At 32.5% G+C, this 18058-nt stretch overlaps 1 protein-coding gene across 2 annotated transcripts in view; it reads right to left on the bottom strand.

Moving 5' to 3' along the window:
* The window catches only part of rbfox3a (RNA binding fox-1 homolog 3a), a 533508-nt gene extending 531634 nt beyond the window's left edge, over positions 1-1874 (bottom strand). For both annotated transcript variants that reach the window (XM_073827724.1, XM_073827726.1), the window contains exon 1: positions 1535-1874. The gene's annotated coding sequence lies outside the window, so the exon portion shown is untranslated. The remainder of the gene's footprint in view (positions 1-1534) is intronic.
* Positions 1875-18058: the final 16184 nt, after the last annotated feature.

Genomic DNA, 18058 nt, shown 5'->3' with positions numbered 1-18058 from the left:
GGACTATGAATACACATTATAACAAACTATTCAGGTGCAAAGTTCAGGTGTGTAGTGAAGAAATGCAACGCAACCGGCTTTTAACAATAACAATACAACTCAGTATGTAAACTTCCAAAAACAAACTATTTTTCAATGTATCCCATGATCTCATATGCAGAACAGTAGCTATACATTTAGTTTTACATTCTATTTCATGTTATTTTTTTTTTTATATTTTGTATAACATGTTAATAAATCATATATAGAGTATATATGTCTACCACTCACCTTTTTTTGTAATTGAAAAAATATACGTGACCCTGGACCACAAAACCAGTCATAAGTACATAGTTTCAAATTTATATTTCTACATCATCTGAAAACTGAATAAATATTTGGCCGAGATACAACTATTTGAAAATCTGGAATCTGACTGTGCAAAAAAATCTAAATATATGGAAAACCACCTTTAAAGTTGTCCAAATTAAGTTCTTATCAATACATATTACTATTATCAAAAATAATTTTTTAATAAATTTACGGTAGGAAATTGACAAAATATCTTCATGGAACATGATTTTTACTTAATATCTTAATGATTTTTGGCATGAAAGAAAAATCGATAATTTTGACCCATACAATGTATTTTTGGCTATTGCTGCAAATATACCCGTGCTACTTAAGGTTTTGTGGTCCAGAAAATAAATTAAATCAAGCTCATATGTACTCGTCTACTCTACAGCAACAAAAAAAACTCCTAAAATGCATTTTAAATGCTTCGCTTTGTTTCCAGGCAAGAGTAACACTGTGTTCTCGCTTTAGTTGTCAGCTATGCTACACTGCTTGAGCAAACCGTCACAAGCAAGTCGAATGTGACACGCTGTTCTCTGTCTGTATCTCTTTCTCTCTCACTCTCTGTCCGGTCATCCGAAGAGGAGGCAAACCTCACACTTTCTTCTCATCCAACACACAAATTGAAAAAAATCGACACTGCAATGAACAATAAAGGCTAATGTGTGTCTCTGTGAATGCAATAATAAATCAAAGACGAACCACACTAAATGAATTATGCCTTCTAAATGTGACATAAAGAATGTCTAAAACAACAAAAGACGTAAGAAGAAGTATTCAGCAAACAATGGCACCACTTCACAGACAGCCCATTTGAATTATAATACAGAACAAAGAAATATGGATGTCACTCTTTAAGATCGTTTTTGACTGCTCAAGAAGAGGTACATCAAGACAAGATAAGTCCTATGTTTCAGGGATAAACGAAGAGCGAGGTCTACTTTAGAATAACGCAATAACGCACACGTTAAGTGATTGCCAGAGGATATTTGTTTCATCAAAATGAAACCAATCATTCAGCGCGAATCTAAACATCCAATCCGATGCCAAGTGCAAAAAAATCAAGAGTTTTCTCAAAGGTTAAAAAGCAGCCGTTGACAATACACCTGTATATTCAAACACAACAATTAAAGAGTTTGTATGCTGTCTGCATGCGGTGCGTGCCGGCGTGGAAGTGAAAGTAAGAGACTCGTGTACTCACAGTTTGAGCTGTCAGGTCACTCAGGTCTGGGGCTGTATCACAGGCTCATCTTTTCACTGTTTATCCCACCATAGGACAGACAGAAAGAGAGAGAGAGAGTGAGAGAGATGAGGAGGGATAGAGGGGGGGTATTTCCTTTTCTCCAGCTCTGTTCACACAAGTACAACTGAAAAGAGAGAGAGAGGGAAAACGACAGAGAGAGAGAGAGAAAGTAGGATGGTTTTCGATGCGATAGGGTTGGCGGTCCTGCTACAAAGCGAGCGTCAGATTCAGTAGTGCTGCTTCTTTGGCGTGCTGCGCGTGTCTTCACACATAGCCGAGAGCCTGGTGCGGTCAACCACACGCGTCTGTGGTGTGTGTATGTGTGTTTACGTTCACACAAGCGGTGGGGGTGTGTGTGTGTGTTGGGGAGGGTGCTTAGGCTTTCACTCACTGGCTGCGCCTTACACTGTAAGAACACATCAGAGATAGAGAGAGAGAGAGGGTGGGAGGGACGGAGAGGGAGGAAGAAGGAGGAGGAGAGACAGAACGCGGAGGTGGAGAGGATGCACTGACAGTTTCACGCGAGTCCTTCTTGGAAGGCTCCGACCGCTAACGCAGGCTGACAGGTACTGAACGATAGAGACGAGAGGCAGCTATAGCCTTCTATTCTTTATCTCTAATCCGCACTAAATTTATACCATTTCTCAGACACAATACGAATATGCACATGTGCATTCAGAACTCACATTTTTAGATCCTTGCATATGCCAAAACACTTGATGTTTGATTTCTACCACGGTTTATAAACAATGTAAAATTCATCAAAGAGTTTCTGCATTCTATTCTGGGAGACGTCTTTAACTGATTAAGGATATAAAGTGTGGAAACTCAATGGCAGCCCTGTGGGCCCCTGAGCGCTCGATGCTGTCAGGGTAGACTACACTCCACTGATTTCAATTAAAAGCTAAATTAGCCATTTGAACTCTGATCTTAGCACTGTGATGTAATTCATGACTTGCTATCAGAGAATGCGTCCCATCAATTACACCTGGAACTACTTCACCTCATCATTAATGCTTTAGCGTTGTCGTCATCGGTAAAATCAATGCAAGTCGTTGTTGCTGTGGTAATTGTTGCTGTCTTTGCTGCTGGACAACATACCATCAACATGCCATCAGAGGATGTCGCATAAGTAAACATAGCTATGAATTTTCATGTTGCCACGTGTGATAGATTGATAATATAATATAATCAATTTTTAATTGATTTTTTTAGGCTGCATTTATTTAATCAGACATAAAGTAATATTGTGAAATATTATTAATATTTTAAATACATATTTTAATATATTTTAAAATGTAAATCATTCTAATATGTCTATTTTATGCACAGGAAATGTTTCTTCTTGTTATTAATATTAATGTTTAAAACAACTGTGCTGCTCAGTATAAACTGATGCACGAGAAACATTTATTATTATTATTATTATTAATGTGGAAAACAGCTGTGCTGCTCAATATTTTTGCAGAAACCTTGATACAATTTTCTATATTTTTTTTACTTTATTTCATTTGTGTATTTGTTTATTTTCTTTTAATTTACTGACCCCAAACTTATTTGATAAAGTTTCTTATTTTCACTTTTTAATTTTAATTTTTTTAGGCTGCATTTATTTGATCAGAAATAAGGTAAAAACAGTAATAATGTTATTTAAAATGTTCGTATTATTTCACAATTTCTATTTTAATATATTTTAAAATAAAATTTATTTCTGTGAGAGCAAAGCTGAATTTTCAGCAACCATTACTCAAGTCTTCATTGTCATTTTATCCTTCAGAAACTATTCTAATATGCTGATTTTATGCACAGGAAACATTTATTTTTACTATTAATATTAATGCGGAAAATAGCCGTGCTGCTCTTTTTTTTTTTTTTTGGCAAAAACTGACACTTTTTTTCAAGACTTTTTTACTTTATTTTATTTTAACTTTTTTTTTTTTTTTACTTTTATTTACCTTTTAATTTAATGCATTTAAAATAAATCTTACTGATTCTAAAAAATGTTTAGGCCACATTTATCTGATCAGAAATAAGGTAAAAAAAAATAATGTAATAAAGTCATATTGTGAAATATTATTATTATTTGTTTAATAACATTTTATATTTTAATATATTTTATGTAATATATTTTATTAATATATTAAAATGTAATTTATTTCTGTGATGGCAAATATGAATTTTCAGCAGCCATTACTTAAGTCTCCACTGTCATTTTATTCTTCAGAAATTATTCAGCTGTGGAAAACAGTATATTTTTAATATTCTCAATATTTTTGCATAAATCGTGATACTTTTTTTTTTTTTACCTTTATTTACCTTTAATGCATTTAAAATACACCTTATTTACCCCAAACTTATACTGCCACCAAAATATTTAGAAATATCTGTACCATACATTTTTTACAAAAATGGCCCATACGTGATTTTATTTATTTATTTATTTTGATTTCAATTTAATGCATTTAAAATACACCTTATTTACCAAAAAATATAATAGTAATTCTGCCACTTTAAAATATTTAGATATATGTCTGTACCATGCATTTATTACAAAATCGGCCTATATGTGATTTTATGTATTTATTATTATTATTTTTTTTTTTTTACTTTATTTACCTTTCAATCTAATGCATTTAAAATGAATCTTATTGATCACAAATTTATAACAGATAATAGTTTATCTACAACTTTAACATATTTAGAAGTATCTATATCATCCATTTATTAAAAAATGACCTATGCATGATACAAGGGGCAACATAATTTTTAGTCATTATCAACATCAACTGCATTTTATTTGAACAAATTAGTTTTAATTAGCTCTTGTCGACCAGCTCACAGAGATTTTTGAAAAAGCCAGAAGCTTTAGATACTGTAGGCAAAAATGGCCCGAAATGCGTTTTTAAAAGTAAAACAACAGTTTTAGTATCTAGAACACATTTCCATAAAAAAAGAAAGCATCTGAACTGACCCTGCGTTCTTCAATTTGCTTTTATAATAAAAACCAGGAAAACACAGTAGCAGTCAGACACACACATACCCACAATAAAGCCCCAGTGTTTTCACTCATCCAGTGTGGATTCCCAGCAGTCACTAATCATATCCTGTTAACGCTGTGGGCCTGAAATGGATCCCAAAGCAGCGGCCCGCTCAACGTGCCACTAAACTGGGATTTCCCCACTTACAGCTGCCCTTCTCTCAGCCCCATCACCGGCACTCAGCACCTCCATTAACAGGTTCACGTAGGTGCCCTCAGCTTCCACCGCACCGCTACACAAAGAATAACAATAGCCGACATTATAGAGAGAATAATGGCATTAATAGCAGACTGCAGCCTCTCTCTTTGCTAATTGGCTTGTCTGCTAGCAGCCTCCACTCCAAGGGTCATGGGATTTTGTGGGTGGCATCTGTAAATAGCTAATCAGCTCCCCAGGCGCTCGCTACACTTCAGAAAGTATTTCTTTTGAATTCGTAATAATAACGGGAGGAGGACTGTCGGGGAGGGGGCTGGGGGGGGCCGTGCGGGGGGGTTGTTGGATAACGACGTATGGCTAAGATAACTGCCAGAGACAACAGAGGCAAAAAATAAATAATGAAGCGCCGATTGTTATTCCTGCGCAGCCAACAGAAGCTGTTTGAAGTGCAGACTCGCCTTTATCTTGTCACACTGGAAGAAGAAGAAGAAAAAAAAACATTGCCAGCCCAGACGCAATAAAGATGTCTTTGACGCTTTTGGAGAATGACTAACAAGATTTGAGGTGTGAGGGGGGTAGAGTGGGGTAAACTAACATGGCTGCTGAAAACGTAAGGATGTTTTAGGGAATGTGGTGATGAGGTACACAGATGTGGTTCGTAAGGCATTTCCTGATAACGTCAAGCTGCCAATACAAGAGGAAGGACAGGCTGCTCTCAGCTGATCTGATGCTGTGAGGAGAAATATCAGAAAGAGACAGACTGTGTATATCGGCTGTTAGGATGTGATTCGTAAGGGTTTCAAGTCAATGGTAGCACTTTACAATAAGGTGTCATTTGTTAACATATGAATGAACAATGAACAATACATTTATTACACTATTTATTCATCTTTGTTAATGTTAGTTAATAAAAATATAGTCCCTCATTGTTTATGTTACTTTACAGTGCATTAACTCATGTTTACAAACACAACTTGATTTTAATAATGCATTAGCAAATGCTGAAACTAACATAATAAATGGTGTTAACTAATGTTAACTAATGAGCCTTATTGCAAAGTTACCAAATACAAACATATTTTATTTCAACTAGTTTTCAAGTAAGCATTTCTTGCTTTTATTTAGTTTAACTTAGTTCTAAAATAACTAAAATGGAAATAAAAATTTGTAAAAAAAAAAAAAAATAAAAAAAATAAAAAAAACATTAACTACAATTAAAAGGAAATCAGAAAATATAAAAAGGATTTAAACCTGATTTAAAATATTAATAAAGAAAATGTTAATAATGATATTAAAATGACATTGATCACAAAAATAATTGTTCCTTCTTTTCTTGAATAAAAAATAAAAAATCTGAGATAGAGTTAGGAACTTACAAAAAAGTGAATGGGGCTGATTTGTTATCATTAAAAGGCTCATAACTTTATTATTTTTATTTTTTTATTTTTTACCTTTTAATTTTAATGCATTTAAAATAAATCTTACTGACCCCAAACTTTCACTTTTTAATTTTTATTTTTTTTATGCTGCATTTATTTAATCAGAAATAAGATAAAAAAATTAATATTGTAAAATATTATCAATATTTTAAAAAGGATTTTCTATTTGAATACATATTAAAATTTAATTTATTTCTGTGATGGTAAAGTTGAATTTTCAGCAGCTATTACTCAAGACTTCGCTGTCATATTATACTTCAGAATTCATTCTAATATGCTGATTTTATGCACAGAAAACATTTTTTCTTATTAATAATGTTAATGTTGAAAACTACTGTTCTGCTAAATCTAAATGGATGCACAAGAAACATTTCTTCTTCTTATTATTATTATTAATTTGGAAAACAGCTGTGCTTCTCAATATTTTTTGCAGAAACCATGATAATTTTATTTAGATTTCTTTACTTTATTTTATTTATGTATTCATTTATTTTATTTACATTTTAATTTAATGCATTTAAAATAAATCTTACTGACTCCAAACTTAAACGTTTCGTATTTTGAATTTTAATTTTGTTATGCTGTATTTATTTGATCAGAAATAAGATAAAAACAGTAATATTGTGAAATATTATTAATATTTGAAATAAGATTTTCTATTTGAATACATTTAAATGTAATTTATTTCTATGATGGCAAAGCTGAATTTTTAGCAGCTGTTACTCAAGTCTTCATTGTCATATTATACTTCAGAAATCATTCTAATATGCTGATTTTATGCACAGAAAACAATATTAATGTTAAAAACTACTGTGCTGCTCAATCTAAATTGATGCACAAGAAATATTTCTTATTATTAATGTGGAAAACAGCTGTGCTGCTTAACAATTTTTGCAGAAACCATGATTTTTTTTAATGCATTTAAAATAAATCTTACTGACCCCAAAATTATAAGTTTCTTATTTTCACTTTTTAATTTTCATTTTTATGCTACATTTATTTGATCAGAAATAAGGTAAAAACAGTAATATTGTGAAATATTATTAATATTTGAAATAATATTTTTGTCTTCATTGTCATATTATACTTCAGCAATCATTCTAATGTGCAGATTTTATGCACAGAAAACATTTCTTCTTATTAATAATATAAATGTTGAAAACTATGCTGCTCAATGTTTTTGCAGAAACCATGATTTTTTTTCTTTTTTGTTTACCTATTACTTTAATGCATTTAAAATAAATCTTATTGACCCCAAAATTATAAATTTCTTTTTTTCACTTTTTTCTTTTTTTAGGCTGCATTTATTTAATCAAAAATAAGGTAAAAAGTAATATTGTGAAATATTATTAACATTTTAAATAACATTTCAAAACATTTTAAATTTCTAGCCACAATGTGCATGATTTTAATGTAAAAAAAAAATGCTTTTCTGTCCAAAGTGTAATTCAGTTTTACAACTTTGTTGTCATGACATGCAACGCTAACAACTGTAAACCTTTTTCTTTCTGTAAAAGTGGGCAAGGCCATTTTTAAATCATTTTAAATCTTCAGCTATTTTTAGCTGTACAAAACAGCTTGTTTTGCTGCTTGATATTGCAAATTAGTGAGTCTGCCCATATTATTTAATGCATTATCTTTTTTATGAGCACACTGGTTTGTCGTGCAAACAGTTTTACCATTTACTGCGCATTTTCCTATGGCAGATAATGAACCATAAGTCTCACCCATAGGCTTACTTCCACGCTGGTAAAAAAGGTGGATATGAACAGCTAGAACAATTTTATAATTCAAATAAGTTTTAACACAAATACATTTAAGGGTGATTATATTATATAATATATAATTATATAAGCTTCACATTTCTGCATTCGAATGCTCCAAAAACTGCCCCCAAATGTTGTTGACTGAGCTTAATCGGTATTAAAGCTACATTATATATTTAACAGAAACCTGAGTCTATTTCTGCAATGAAAATATTGCTGAATATGCTCAAAAATCTTCCAAAAAATTCACAATCCAGTTATCATGAGGTTAGACCATTTTTTAGACTCCTAGGGCTGCTGTCTTTCTCTGTTCCATCCTCGCTTTTGACAAGTGTGTGTGTGTGTGTGTGTGTGTGTGTGTGTGTGTGTGTGTGTGTGTGTGTGTGTGTGTCTGTCTGTGTGCGTGTGCGTGTGTGTGTGTGTGTGTGTGTGTGTGTGTGTGTGTGTGTGTGTGTGTGTGTGTCTGTGTGTGTCTGTGTGTGTCTGTGTGTGTGTGTGTGTGTGTGTGACTCACTACCAGTCACCTCCTCAAACTGATCGCTCTACAGCTCTATGCTTCCCTGAACAGCACCACATTATACTGCTACAATGCTCTCACAATCACTGCAATTAAGCCTGGGCGAATCACACCATGCCACTGCAGCTCAGAGCTCCAGCACACAGACAGTTCACTGGCCAATGACATTATAAACAGCTGAGAGCGGGTTACAACATTATACAAAACATTATCACTTCTCTGTAAAAGTCTTGTGATGTTTTGATGTTAGCTTGAAGTGATATAATCATGTAGGTGCTGCTCAGTTCCAAATTATTTTGTCATTACAGGGAACTGTCTTACATATTTCTACTAAAATTACTTAAAGGAGAAGTCCGGTGTGATATTGACCTAAAGTGTAATGAATCATGATACCGAGTGTCAACTGTCCCCTGCACTCTGAAACCTGGCGCTAGTTAACCGATGCTAACAACAGGTTGTCTTTGAGGGTGCATCGGCATCGGACTAGCCATGTAAATAAATCACTGTTTTACACCATTTACGAGGCACACAGTAGCTCCACACTTCATTGGTAGACTTCCAAGGGCCCTGACATTTAAAACGAGACATTGAGAACTTTGAAAAAGCACTGGTAGTTTATTTACAAGATTTAGTCAAGATAAGTCGAGTGACGAGCAGGAAGGAAACTAAACTACTACTTCATAAAACTCAGTAGCTTCATCGTCCGACATCCTTGCAATTGCCAACTGTCTGCACTAACTCCAGTCCAAAAGTAACGCAAGTACTCACGTGACTTATCAGGTTGTAGTTTCCTTCCTGCTCGTCACTCGACTTACCGTGATTAAATTCAAGATGGCGGCGAACGGTAAATTTCCTGAAGGTACTGTCTGTATAAATCTTCTTGTAAATAAACTACCAGTGCTTTTTCAAAGTTCTCAATGTCTCGTTTCAAATGTCAGGGCCCTTGGAAGTCTACCAATGAAGTGTGGAGCTACTTTGTGCCTCGTAAATTGTGTAAAACAGTGATTTATTTACATGGCTAGTCCGATGCCCGATGCACCCTCAAAGACAATATCACACTGGACTTCTCCTTTAAAAGTGAAAAAGACATAGGGCTCATTCAGTGCATACACACCTATATTCTAAATAGCAATTTTTAAATTTAAATTGAGGTAGTTTATACTTGCATTATTCTAAATTTCCTAAATAAACAAATAAATACATTTATCTTTACATTTAGTGACTCACAAATGAGGACAATAGAAGCAATCAAAACCAACAAAAGAGCAATAATATGCAAGTGCTGTGACAAGTCTCAGTTAGTCTAACACAGTAAACGTAGCAAGGTTTTTTATAATAAATAAAAAGGAAATGGGCTGATAGAATAGAAACAGAATAGAGAACACTAGAGTTAGAGGGTCATTTTTTATAATAAATAAAAAGAAAAGTCAAAAGAATAGAGAATGCGGTTGTTAGTGTATTTTCTTTTATAATAAATAAAAGTGTTGAAGTTGAATTTTTAAAAAAAAAAACAAGTCAAAAGAATTGAAAGAATAGAGAACAATAGAGTTAGAGGGCCATTTTTATAATAAATAAAAAAAACAAGCAGATAGAATAGAAAATGAATACAGAACGCTGGTGTTAGAGGGTCATTTTTTAATAAGTAAAATAGAAAAGTCGAAAGAATAGAGAATGCTATTGTTAGTGTAATTTTTTATAATAAATAAAAAGAAAACAAGTCGATATAATAGAAAAATTGTAGAAAACGCTAGTGTTGAAGGTGAATGTTTTAATAAATAAAAATACAAGTCAAAAGAATAGAAAAAGAATAGAGAACAATAGTTTTAGAGGGCCATTTTTATAATAAATAAAAAAACAAGTAGACACAATAGAAAATGAATACAGAACGCTAGTGTTAGAGGGTCAACTTTTTTTATAAATAAAAAGAAAACAAGTCGATATAATAGAAAAAGAATACAGAAATCAAGTGTTAGGGGGTCATTTTTTTAATAAGTAAAAAAGAAAAATCGAAAGAATAGAGAATGTTATTGTTAGTGTATTTTTTTATAATAACTAAAAAGAAAACGAAAGTCGATATGTGACCCTGGACCACAAAACCAGTCTTAAGTCGCTGGGGTATATTTGTAGCAATAGCCAAAAATACATTGCATGGGTCAAAATTATTGATTTTTCTTTTATGCCAAAAATCATTAGGAAATTAAATAAAGATCATGTTCCATTAAGATTTTTTGTAAAATTCCTAGTATAAATATATCAAAATTTAATTTTTGATTAGTAATATGCATTGTTAAGAACTTAATTTGGACAACTTTAAAGGCGATTTTCTCAGTATTTTGATTTTTTTTGCACCCTTAGATTCCAGATTTTAGATGTAGATAGATGTATCTCGGCCAAATATTGTCCTATCCTAACAAACCATACATCAATAGAAAGCTTATTTATTGATATATATGATGTATACATCTCTGTTTTGTCAAATTTAACCTTATGACTGGTTTTGTGCTCCAGGGTCACATATAATAGAAAAATTGTAGAAAACGCTAGTATTGAAGGTGAATTTTTTAATAAAAAAAACAACAAAAAAAAAAAAACAAGTCAAAAGAATAGAAAAATAATAGAGAACAATAGTGTTAGAGGGTCAACTTTTTTTAATAAATAAAAAGAAAACAAGTTGATATAATAGAAAAAGAATACAGAAATCAATTGTTAGAGGGTCATTTTTTAACAAGTAAAATAGAAAAGTCGAAAGAATAGAGAATGCTAATGTTAGTGTAATTTTTTATAATAAATAAAAAGAAAACAAGTCGATATAATAGACAAATTGTAGAAAACGCTAGTGTTGAAGGTGAATGTTTTAATAAATAAAAAAACAAGTCAAAAGAATAGAAAAAGAATAGAGAACAATAGTGTTAGAGGGCCATTTTATAATAAATAAAAAAACAAGTAGACAGAATAGAAAATGAATACAGAACGCTAGTGTTAGAGGGTCAACTTTTTTTATAAATAAAAAGAAAACAAGTCGATATAATAGAAAAAGAATACAGAAATCAAGTGTTAGAGGGTCATTTTTTTAATAAGTAAAAAAGAAAAATTGAAAGAATAGAGAATGCTAATTGTTAGAGTAATTTTTTATAATAAAAAGAAAACAAGTTGATAGAATAGAAAAAGAATAGAGAACTCAAGTGTTAGAGGGTCATTTTTTTAATAAATAAAAAGAAATGTCGAAAGAATAGAGAATGCTATTGTTAGTGTAATTTTTTATAATAAAAAGAAAACAAGTTGATAGAATAGAAAAATTATAGAAAACACTAGTGTTGAAGGTGATTTTTTTAATAAATAAAAAAACAAGTTGGAAGAATAGAGAATCAGTGTTAGACAGTTTTTTTTAATAAATAAAAAAATAAGTCGGTCCCACTTTATATTAGGTGGCCTTAACTATTATGTACTTACATCAAAAAATAAGTACAATGTAATTAATGTGGTCATATTGCATTGCAAAACACTTTTGCTTCTATTAAGGTGGGATATAGGTAAGGTCAGGGACAGTTTTGCTGGTATGGGTAGGTTTAAGGGTGGGTTAGGGTGTAAGTGATGGGTTAACAGTGGCAATTACAGAAATTAATTACAAATGTAATTACGCATAGGTTTTTAAAAAATATAACAATACAATGTAAAAACATGCAAGTACACAATAAGTCCATTGTACCAAATGATTAATTAAAATGTAAGTGCATAGTAGTTAAGGCCACCTAATGTAAAGTGGGACCAACAAGTCAAAAGAATAGAAAAAGAATAGAGAATGCTAGTGTTAGAGGGCCATTTTTTATTATAAAAAGAAAACAAGTCGATGGAATAGAAAAATTTTAGAAAACACTAGTGTTGAAGGTGATTTTTTTAATAAATAAAAAAACAAGTTGAAAGAATAGAGAATCATAGTTTTAGTTTTTTTTTTCATAAATAAAAAAAAGTCTAAAGAACAGAAAAAAAATAGAGAACAATAGTGTTAGAGGGCCATTTTTACAATAAATAAAAGGAAAACGAGTAGCTAGAATAGAAAACGAATAGAGAATGCTAGTGTTAGAGGGTCAACTTTTTTAATAAATAAAAAGAAAACAAGTCAAAAGAATAGAAAAGGAATAGAAAACGCTAATGTTAGGTCATTTTTTTATTAAAGTCAAAAGAATAAAAAAGAAGAAAGAACGCTAGTGTTAGAAGGTATTTTTTTAATAAATAAAAAGAAAACAAGTAGATACAAACGAATAGACGAATGCTAGTGTTAGAGGGTCAACTTTCTTTTTTAATAAAAAGAAAACAAGTCAAAAGAATAAAAAAAGAATAGAAAACGCTAGTGTTAGAGGGTCAATTTTCTTTTTTTAATAAATAAAAAAACAAGTAGATAGAATAGAAAAAGAACAGAGAATGCTAGTGTTAGAGGGTCAACTTTCTTTTTTATAATAAAAAGCAAACAAGTTGAAAGTATAGAAAAGTATTAGAACATACTAGAGTTAGAGGGTACGTTTTTATAATAAATAAAAAGAAAACAATTAAGTAGACTAGAAAAAGAACAGAGAAAGCTAGTGTTACAGGGTTAACTTTCTTTTTTATAATAAATAAAAAGAAAACAAGTAAATAGAATAGAAAAAGAACAGAGAATGCTAGTGTTAGAGAGTTATTTTTTATAATAAATAAAAAGAAAACAAGTCTAAAGAACAGAAATAGAATACATAATGCTAGTGTTAGAGGGTCATTTTTTTTAAATAAATATAAAGAAAATAGATCTTAAAACGTATTTGTGTTGAACTAGTTTTGATAGACATTGCTTTACTCAAAAATCTTACTGCAAAACCGGTAGAAAACTTTCCAAGTTCTTCCTGTGCACATAAATACATGACTTTTATATAATTATTGTTTACTGATGCCTAATATAAGTACAGAGCTACACATTTATTATGCAATAACAATTTGTAAATGTAAATGAATCAGTTCATACTAAAACCTGACTTTGACTGCAGTCTTATCTGAGCCATTGGAGACACTTTTGAGGTCTCTTCTGAAATTCAAGACGAGACGCGCCACCACTTCAAAAACACGTCACATAACTAATCTCTGAACATTTCCAACATTCTGATTCTTAAATATGTTTCTCTTACAGGCAACCCATAATATTAATGGCAGAAAAATGGCATAATATTAATGGCAGAAAACAGTGCTACAGCATCCTTTATTCTTTTTTTTACAAAAATAGGAAATAATTTAGAGCCAGAAGTAAACAAAAAAAAAAAAAAAAAAAAAAACAGGCGTTTACTCGGCACACATTTGTTACAGAAGTGTTGCCGCTGCGCTTCCACAAACTAAATCTCAGTTACACCAATTACACACCACACTACAAAAGACACTCCGTGACCCCATTGAAATTTGAGCAATCTCTATTGTAAATGCCCTCTGCGCAATGTGCATTTTCCTCGTTCTGCTTAATAATCTTTAACTGGCTTCGCACTAAATCAGCAGAGGTGTGCGTTCGCACGTGCGCCGCTGCATGACTGTGTGCGTGTCGTCCCGTGACCCAGAGGCAGTGTGCAGCGAGAGGTCCTCTCGCCCTGATGCAGAGAGAGATGCTCCAGCGTGGAGGCCCTGATAATATCAGGATAACAAGAGCTAATTAAATTTGGTGTGATCGCTGGAGAGTGAATTATTTATTGAGAGAGCCCGAAATGCTATTTAACTCACAGCAGCTCGGATTTACTTCTCGCTTCGAGTCTGGCCTGTCTCGGAGATTTTCTACAAAAGGTGCATGGCGATCTTCTGACTGCAAAAAATAAATCATTAATAAAGCACGGAAAGTCTTCTCTGGCTGTTAATTACCTTCTCGAGAACCGAACGTGTTTTTTTGGGAAGAGAACGGTTTCCTGGCATAAAAACACGGTTTAATATCACTGCCCCCATTTGTTAGGTCACCGCATAGTCATGTGTCTAATTAATGTAGATAATTTGAGATAAACAAGTTGTAATTAATCAGTGACACTAGGTTGCGAGCATGTAAATTAGTATAATTTTTTCCACATAAAATCGAATTAAGGCATCAGCCCCGCGCTAGACGGATACTTCAGAACCATTATTTACCTGTAATATTTATGTCAGGCAATATGGGGACATTTCACCTCACATTGGTATGAGCAGGTAATGTTCTCGCCCCAAAGATTAAGACCATCAATCTGTCAAGGACAATGAAAGCCTTTATTACTTCCTTAATTGTATTCAAAGGATAATTTCATCGATGACCTGTGCAGCTTATTGATGAAGCAGGGTAATCTAAATCCCTATAAGCACACTGCAGGTGCATTGATGAAAAAGTTGGCCTTGGTGGGGGCGCAGGAAAACTCCCCTCTCCCTGCATTATCACAGTACGCAGCTCTAATGAATACAAAGTGAACAGCACATCAGCTAGGATAAGAGCTCTTCTGTCCAGATTAATGAAATCTATTTTACACAAAGGGTCATTAGGATTTTTTTTTTTAAAAAGAGTGGAGAGCTCTTATTGGAGTTGGTGTGAGATCAAGATGTTTCGTGTGTTAAGAAAAAGTGACGATATGTTGCTCCTTTTTGTGTTGTCACAGACAAGGTCAAAACTGATGTTTTAATCAATGAGCATGAGGGAATATTCATTTATTTGTCAATTTATGCCACATCAGCGTCTAAGGCTACCTTCAAGGCAAACTCAAAAGTAACAAGATGTGTTTGTCCTGAACAGTTAAACTGCCTGCTGTTCTTCAGAAAAATTCTTCAGGTACCACAACTTCTTTGTTTTTGTTTTTTAGCATTTTTGTGTATTTGAACCCTTTCCAGCAATGACTGTATAATTTGAGGTCCATCTTTTGACACTGAGGACAACTGAGGGACTCATATGCAAATATTACCGAAGGTTTAAAAGCTCACTAATGCTTAAGAAGGAAACAAGATGCATTAAGAGCCAGGGTTGAAAACTTTTGAACAGAATGAAGATGTGTACATTTTTCTTATTTCGCCTAAATATCATATTTTTTTCATTTAGTACTGCCCTTCAGAAGCTACAGAAGGTACTTATATGCTTCCCTGAATACAAAATAAGTTAAATTTACCCTGAACTTCTGGAGCATCAGTGAGTGTTTGAACCTTGTGTAGTAGTTGCATATGAGTCCCTCAGTTGTCCTCAGTGTCAATAGATGGATCTCAAAATCATACAATCGTTGTTGGAAATGGTTCAAATAGACAAAAATGCTAAAAAACCAAAGAATCCGTGAAACCTAAAGGACTTTTCTGAAGAACAGCAGGCAGTTTAACTGTTCAGGACAAACAAGGGACTCATGAACAACTATCACTAAACAAACAAAAAAAAAAAAACACAGCTGTGGATCATTGAGGTAACAACACAATATTAAGAAACAAGTGTATGTAAACTTTTGAACGGGGTAATTTTTATAAATTCAACTATTATTTTCTCCTGTGGACTATATGTAAATGTCTTTTCTGTGAAATATCTTATTCAGGTCAGTACTAAATAAGAAAATAGCATGCATTTTGTATGATCCTCTAATTTTAGTAAAATAATTAACATTAACAAGGTGTATGTAAACTTTTGACTTTATCTGTAAGTCTCAGATGTCCCCAAAATGTGTCTTTGAAATTTCAGCTCAAAATACCCCAAAGAACATTTATTATATAATTTTGAATGTGCCAAAATATTCGAATGGAAGCAGAAACACACTGTTTTCATGCATGGCTTTTTAAATGCAAATGAGCTGCTGCTCCCCGCCCCCTTTTCCAGAATAGGGCTGTGCCTTTACAGCTTGTACCTCAAATACTCTGCCAAAAAAACTGTTTGGTTTTGATTATCATGACTATTGTGCTGAAATCATGCATTTTAAAGCCATATCAGTTTAAACTTCTGATATCGGGTTTTGTGAGCAAACACATGCGAAGCATGTGCACAGAAAGCAGCTGTCACACAGCATGTGAGTACTAATCTAAGTTCTCTTTTTGTGTCCTACTGCTTAAACTGTCAAATACACACAAGTTTCTGCTAAAAACACACATAAGTTAGACAAACACTATATAATAGTCTTGTGGCATTGGTGCATGCCTGACTCTTCCATTGTGTGGATAAATAATCACTATATTTCATAGTCTTCGCTCATGCAAATCAACAAAGCATTTCTAAGACACTCATCTTCAGCCTGCAATTTATTTACAGTATAAGTGCTGTTTTCCTGAAATACTTTTTGAGAGATGAATGTAGCTAAGACAAGGCTTTGGGGGTGGAATTTGGTTTCTTAATTTGACGTGGATGGATGTTTCCTTTTCATTTCTGAAAATGACTTTGCGTTGTAGCCATTTAGATGGTAAGCAGAGTATTTTAGCATTTTAAAGTCTGCATAGATTCACTAGGATCACACTGGAATCACAGAATTACAAATAAGCGAATAAGCTGCAATGATATTGATTCATAAATGTTATTTAAGTATTAATTAACTCATTTCTGTAGGCTCCCAGAATGCAGAAGTCACAGAACTGCCATTCAAAAGTTTGGGATCTGTAACATTTGTAATGTTTTTTAAATACGTTTTTTTCTGCTCATCAACGCTGTTTCTTTGATTGAAAATACAGAAAAAAACTGTAATATTGTGAAATATTATTCCAATTTAAAATAATGGTTTTCTGTTTTAATATACTTTAAAATAGAATTTATTCCTGTGATGCAAACCTGAATTTTCTTTAGTGTTACATTGTAATGTACAGATTTATGATCAATGTTGGAAACAGTTATGCTGCTCAGTATTTTTTATTTATTTATTTTTATTTTTTTGGAACCTGTGATACTTTTTTCAGGAATCTTTGATGAATAAAACTTTAAAAACAACGGCATATATTTAAAATAGAAATCTTCTACATACAAATTACTTTAACAATGTCTGATGCCAGCTTTTACTACAGTATGTGGCGATATGGACATTTTTTAAAGATAAATAAATGAAATAATAATGTTTTGCCATGATTATAGCCCAACATGTAATAATTTATCATTATAAAAGGCAACCAATTCATAAAATGATCTGAATGGATTCAAACAGAGCTGAATCACTACTAAAATTGAATTCTCAGCAGCCATCAACATATAAATCATATGGAGTAATTACTTTTAAAATCTTTAAATAAGTCAATCAAATGACCAAATAAAGATGAATATGAAGAGAAAAATGTATTCATAACCATTTCGGCCACTTGGAGGGTTATAAATCTGGTAATTGCACTACTGACGTACATCCTGCTAAACAAAAAGGTCTATGACAGGTAAAAAACAATTTCAGTTCTGGAAACAAGTTATTTACAGCATACCGATTCCAAAAGGCGTTTATTTCGGGCAAACATAAAAACTTTAATGTCAGAAGTTAGGAAACAAAATACGAAGTCATCTTCCCCTTTGACTCTCCAACACATTTAAACCAAGATGTTCGTGATGGAGACGACTAAGTTTAGCAAGGTTGGGGAGTTAATGCTGAACTGAACCTTCATGAGGAAAGTCTGTGGGCAAT

Source organism: Garra rufa, chromosome 22 (genome assembly GCF_049309525.1).
Source record: "Garra rufa chromosome 22, GarRuf1.0, whole genome shotgun sequence".
Lineage (NCBI taxonomy): Eukaryota > Metazoa > Chordata > Actinopteri > Cypriniformes > Cyprinidae > Garra > Garra rufa.
Note: the sequence above shows the minus strand (reverse complement) of the source record. Positions and strands in the feature narration are given on the sequence as shown.